The sequence below is a fragment of the Patiria miniata genome, unplaced genomic scaffold, assembly GCF_015706575.1.
Source record: "Patiria miniata isolate m_02_andy unplaced genomic scaffold, ASM1570657v1 HiC_scaffold_13, whole genome shotgun sequence".
Lineage (NCBI taxonomy): Eukaryota > Metazoa > Echinodermata > Asteroidea > Valvatida > Asterinidae > Patiria > Patiria miniata.
In genome coordinates this window covers 9,180,348-9,186,347 of record NW_024037051.1, presented here as the reverse complement: position 1 = coordinate 9,186,347, position 6,000 = coordinate 9,180,348, and positions in this window count along the sequence as shown.

Genomic DNA, 6,000 nt, shown 5'->3' with positions numbered 1-6,000 from the left:
CAAAGCCATGATTTTGAGATTTGGTTTTGTTGACAACTAGGAGTCAAAGCATAACATAACGACAAAATCATGTGACCTAAATTTGAAAACAAAGAATAAAGTACGTTTTCATCTCTGAAAATAATTAACAATTGGTTTGCTTTTAATTTAACAAAGTGAGTTAGCATTATTGTCTCCAAGAGGATGGTTAAGAAATCGTTTCAAATTGGACATTGGGTACTATCAGATACAACAATTACATTCCTTGGTTTTTTTTTTTAATATGACCTTGTTTTTGAATTCTGCACTTTTGACATTTGAAAATTTAACAATGAAATATAACAAAATACCTGAAGAAGATTAAATAAAAGACCCACAACTCTGAGAGCCACAAGAAATTAAAACATTTCGATAATCTCCATCTCCAAGTGTAAAATTCAGTAAACCAAAACTGAGAACAAATCTGAAGGATCATTCCCCCCCCCGCCACCCCCCCCCCCCCCCCCCCCCCCCCCCCCCCCCCGTCTTGCTTGGTGCACGTAATTAATGTCCAATCAGCCGGGCTTCGTTAATTGTCAAGGTACGGTAGTTAATGATTGCCATGCAGCCAACTTGACACCGGATCTCAATAGACTAGGGAATTCGTGAATGAAGAATCACTGCACTGGAAGACAGGAGAGCATCACATAATAGACGGTTAACTCATCCATTATTAACAACTTACCAAGAAGCAATATGATGTGATGCCTTAGGGAGTTTGGGGACATAAGCTAAATGCTCAACAACATTTATAAAATAAGGGAATAAATGTGTGATTTGGAGGTTTAAAACACTATGTTTAAGACCGGTTGGAGTCTGGATGCTGATAATTACCCGAGCTGAAGGCGTACTGTGTGATATTGCGCACAACGCAGATGTACCGGTTTAGTGTGAATTTAGGGCTATGAAATACTGCCTCAGTAGTATTGCACATACCTATGTGAGGATTGTGAACGTTTAACCAATAAAATGGTGCTGGCACCAGATTTTATAGGAGTCCAAGTTTCATGTGACACTGGAAAAGTGTTTAAGACCAGCCAGCCATGTCTTTATCAACCGTTTAAAACCGGCCATGTGACAGGCTCTCGACCAATAGGAATGGGTAAACTTAGTTATTTATGAATTGGTTGTAATATCAGCCATCACAAGATGGGAAAGGTACGAGTTGTCAATTTTCCCCTGCCCTACATAAACATCTATGGTAGTGTTTACCATTTTTAGCTACACAATTAGAACTCCGAACCGACTTTATTGGTCTAATAAAAAAATGGATTTCTTGTGTTTTTAACTGCAATATTTTTTGGTTTAAATAAACCATGAAGACAGTGACAAAATGGGGAACCGCCAAATATCGGGCTGGATAGCTCAGTTGGTACATGTAGGCCTACATGTTGAGCAACATAACGGCATATTGCGAGGTTGAAGTTTCAAACCCCTCTCCAGTCAATTTCTTAATTCAAACTTCAAAATGCAACTAATAATAATAATAATAATAATAATGATAATAATAATCTTCATCTGTACCGGTATAGCGTTCAGATGCGCTGGTCGTGTTAAAAACTTTTAAAAATACACTTCAAAATAATGAATTAATTAATTGAAATAATACAAAGTTCCATGAAAAATGCACAGAAAAAAAATACAGAAAAATACATTATAAAATAATCAACAGAATTTAAGCCATTGCGCAACACTTTTTGTGTTGGTTTATTTATGTTTTGGGGAGTGCATGGCCTATAGTGGTTAGGGTTCGTGACTCGTGATCAGAGGGTCAGGGGTTCGAATCCAGCTGCTGGTCATATGTTGTGTCCTAGGGCAAGCCACTTCACCCCCACTTGCCTCTCTCCACCCAGGAGTCCAGGGGGGATTGAAATATTCTCAGTCATTTCATGCTACTGGAGATGAACGCCTGCTGATAAGCCACATTGGCTCGTGACAGACTTTACTGTTTTCTTTTTTAAATGTTTTTGAACAGTAGCACAGTATCTGTTTTTCTTGACCAATTTCTGACCCATAAAGGTCAACAGAGAAATCCTAATCCTAAATATGGCCGAAAGGAAGAAAAGGACACTACAGAACATTGTCGACTATATGCGTCTTGGCCGATCTCATGCTGCTTTCACACCATGTTACAAACAGCGGCCACTAAACAACCCCATAAATATTATGTTTGTTTGGGTGGATTATGAGATGTTGTATGGTCGGTTACACCTCTATGTTCCGACACCCCTATGTTCCGACTGCACATATTCCTATTCCTAACCCTAACCCTAACCCTAACCGGGAGTAACACAATCTAGGTTGTCGGAACATAGGGGTGTCGGAACATAGAGCAGTCACCGTATGGTCACTACATATTTACATTATACATACAACATTTACATACATTTGCACTGAGTTCGGCTCATTACTAGAGCAACGTCTGAAATCAAGTCACTCCTGAGTCGCTTTGACCGACTCTGACAGTCGATCTTCGCCATCTACCGGCAGCGCATCTAGTCGTTCAGTCTAATTGTTTCAGAAGTCAGACTTTTCATGTACTTCATTCAAATCTTGTCTTTAATTTGGTTCAGCGCAACTCTGGAACGCCTGTCTGAACTGGGTGTTTGATCTGAATAAGTTTTTTGTCAAGGATCCAATCCTGAGATTTTGGAGAGTGTGAACTCTGAATAGGTATGAGAATTGATGGAGACAAGGCAGGTGACCACCGCTGGACTGCTAGACGGCTACAGTTTGCAACTACTAGGAGTAGATGACACATCTTGGTTTTAATGTTTGAATTACTACAATGGAGTGCTGTGGCCTCGTGGTTAAGGGCACTGGATTCGTGGTCTGTGGGTTAAGTTGCGGGTTGTGGGTTCGAGTCCAGCCTGGGGCTGTGGTGTGCCCTTGAGCAAGGCACTTTGTCACTCATTGCTTCTCTCCACCCTGGAGTAAATGGGTACCTGTGAGGGCAGAGATGGTTATTGTGATTGAATAAGCTTGCTTGCGCCTATTAAACAGGCAGCATCCAGCTGTATACTCCCCAGGAAGCTGAGATGGTATTTGGAATGTTTAATTGGCCCGATGATCAGGGGTAATAATAATACTGTAAGCGCTGTGATTTACATGTAGTTTACTAATAAGAGCCTTCTTAAATGCCGATTATTATTATTATTATAATGCACATCAGTGCAATAGTCATATGGTTGAAATGGTTGAACATGGAGGTGAACTTTAGACCTCTAGAATATACGACAGCTATCATCTTTAATTTGTGAAGTGATAACCCTGGTATTAAATCATTTCATGGAAGAAAACTTATTCAATGGCTTGCATTTCTATCATTCTCTTGGAAAAATACACGTCAAGTCATACTACATGTATATATCTCTCTTTTTTGCACCTTTCCATTTCTGATGAAGTCATATGATTTACGGCAAATTTTACTACAAAAGTAAATCGATGCGAACATGCGGAACCTTATCTCCGCAGCTGTGTCAAACGCACAACGCGATTCGTCACTTAAGATCCAAACGGCACGTCTATATTCTCAGGGCTCCACTTGCCATGATTTACAATCCCTCAGTGGCAGGCAGAGTACATCTAGGCCAGTCCTAATTATCACAGCGCGACACATTTTAGTGTGGCGATCCTCAAACCGGTAATCAAATTTTTGGGCCTAAAATGTCAAGATAAGATCTGACTCTTGACTGCAGCATGTGCTCCTGGAGTAGGCCACTGTCTTGAACTGCCTCAGGGGAATTAAAGGAGGCTTACATCCAGAATGTTTCCTTTTGGAATCTTAACATTTCTCATGATATATTGGGAAGATTTTTTCAAAGTGATAATGTTCACACAACTAAGACCTTGAAAACTATCGCATGCATGAAACTGGGTCCTTAAAAAATGGAGCTGTTGGAGTGCTATAGCTGTCCTTCCAGTCATATGTTCTTTTCAAAAAGTCGCATCCAGAATGTGACCTTTTGGGATCTTAACATTTCTCATGATATATTGGGAAGATTGTTTTCAAAGTGATAATGTTCACACAACTAAGACCTTGAAAACTATCGCATGCATGAAATTTGGTCCTCAAAAATGGAGCTGTTGGAGTGCTATAGCTGTCCTTCCAGTCATATCTTCTTTTCAAAAAGGCGCTTCAAACTCATAAGTCTCATGTTGACAGTTCGGCTCATATTCAATGGCTTTATCGGCTATCTAGGCTAGGCAAAAAATCCCCACCATGTTTCAGTATGTAATTAAATAAATTGTGTATTTCGACATTTTCTCCACGAATGTAAGACACAAACGTGGATTTTCTGTGACCCAGATTTTTAAAATATTGCTTGTATTTTGTAAACAAAACAAATCACTGAATTCTGGTGATCTCTGGATTAAAGTGCCCCTTTAAGCAAGAGAGAAGGACGGCCAACAAATTAGCCGCTTTACGGTCGGGTTTCGCACTCTAAGTGACTGCTACTCATTTGTCCGTTTTTATCTCATACAATCAGTCTGTACATTATGTGCTATTTGGTCCTTCATAGGAATACATGTGCCGATACACTTTCACATTAGCAAACCTCTCCTTTGGATATCCAATACGTTCAATGCTCCTAATTCAATAAACCACATGAATGCTACTCAAATGACACATCCGTCTTCTGTAATGGATCCCATGGTGATGTTAAAGGTATAGTCTATCATTTGTAATTTGTGCATTTTGTTCGTTTGAAGCGACACACCTACTCAGAATCTGAAGAAGGGTGCTAAACAACTAACCTGATGAAGTTTCTGCTCAGCTTCAGCTGTATATTTCGAGAAAAACAGCATTCTAGGATCTCGATTTCAAATCAAAAGTTGCTTAATCATGTTTTGAATTGGGCCTGAATTCAGCGTCCGAGACACGTTTGCACTGAGCCGAATGCAGCTACGCGTGCATGGCGCGCGTGCGTGTGCGTTGTGCTTGCGCGTGTTTCGCTGAATAAAAAAAAACGAACTACTAACGGAATTTCCAACGGTGCGTCTTAAGAAGCACCGTTGGAAAGGCCTTCTTTCGTTGATTTCTTCAAAATGACAGCATGCCAGAAAGAATAATTTCACAGGGAGTTTAGTCCCCTTACTATCTTTCAGCTAAGTATGTTTTTCAACGATAATCACGCCAGTTACTTTTTGGATAGCTGCAAATGATGGACTACAGCTTTAAAGTACAGCATTCAATCTTATGGGAGTGTTAAAGATGCATCAAACTGAACTTATTCCTTTTTAAATACTATATTCTGTCTTGATCTTTTTGAGGTTCACTTTACATTTCTTTGTCATCAATCATTGCTTTCCAATTATGGGTAAAAACAAACTGAAGACACACAATTTTGCATGATTGATCAAACAGATATTGAACAAATGTTTTCATGCAGAGGAAATCAAGGTTTAGGGGAAGCTTATCAAGCTTGAGAAAAGACATTTGATTTCATCAATATGTGATACTAAGATTGAAAATTAAAATCTATTATAACAAACATATGATGAAATTTTGTCATTGCTTTGTCTGAAATCTTGATTTTATCCACTTCATACTTTGATCACTTAAAAGTTGACTTTTTTTTAATTAATTGTCAAAATAAAAACTCCTGACACTAAATGTACAACTTTGGAATGAAAATGTTCTTATGATACCCAAACATGTTCTGTTTTACCACAATTCAATTTTACAGACACAAAAAATATAAATTTTGTGTGTGGATCGGATTATTATCCTTTCTGGCATGTGTGCACTGGTGTGATGTGGTGTAACATTGAAGTTTTATTCACAGGATGAGTTGATGCATGTCAGTCATTCTACAAATTTAGGGTCCAAAATGTAACATTTTTTCTGCCACTGTTACCTCTGAACTTTTTATAATTTCCCATTCAAGTGTCATTAAGAATGACTTCAAATTTTTGTTTTAATTGTGGGGTAGATAATTTGCTGTTCATAGTTACTCTTTGGAGGACATGAGTGCATCC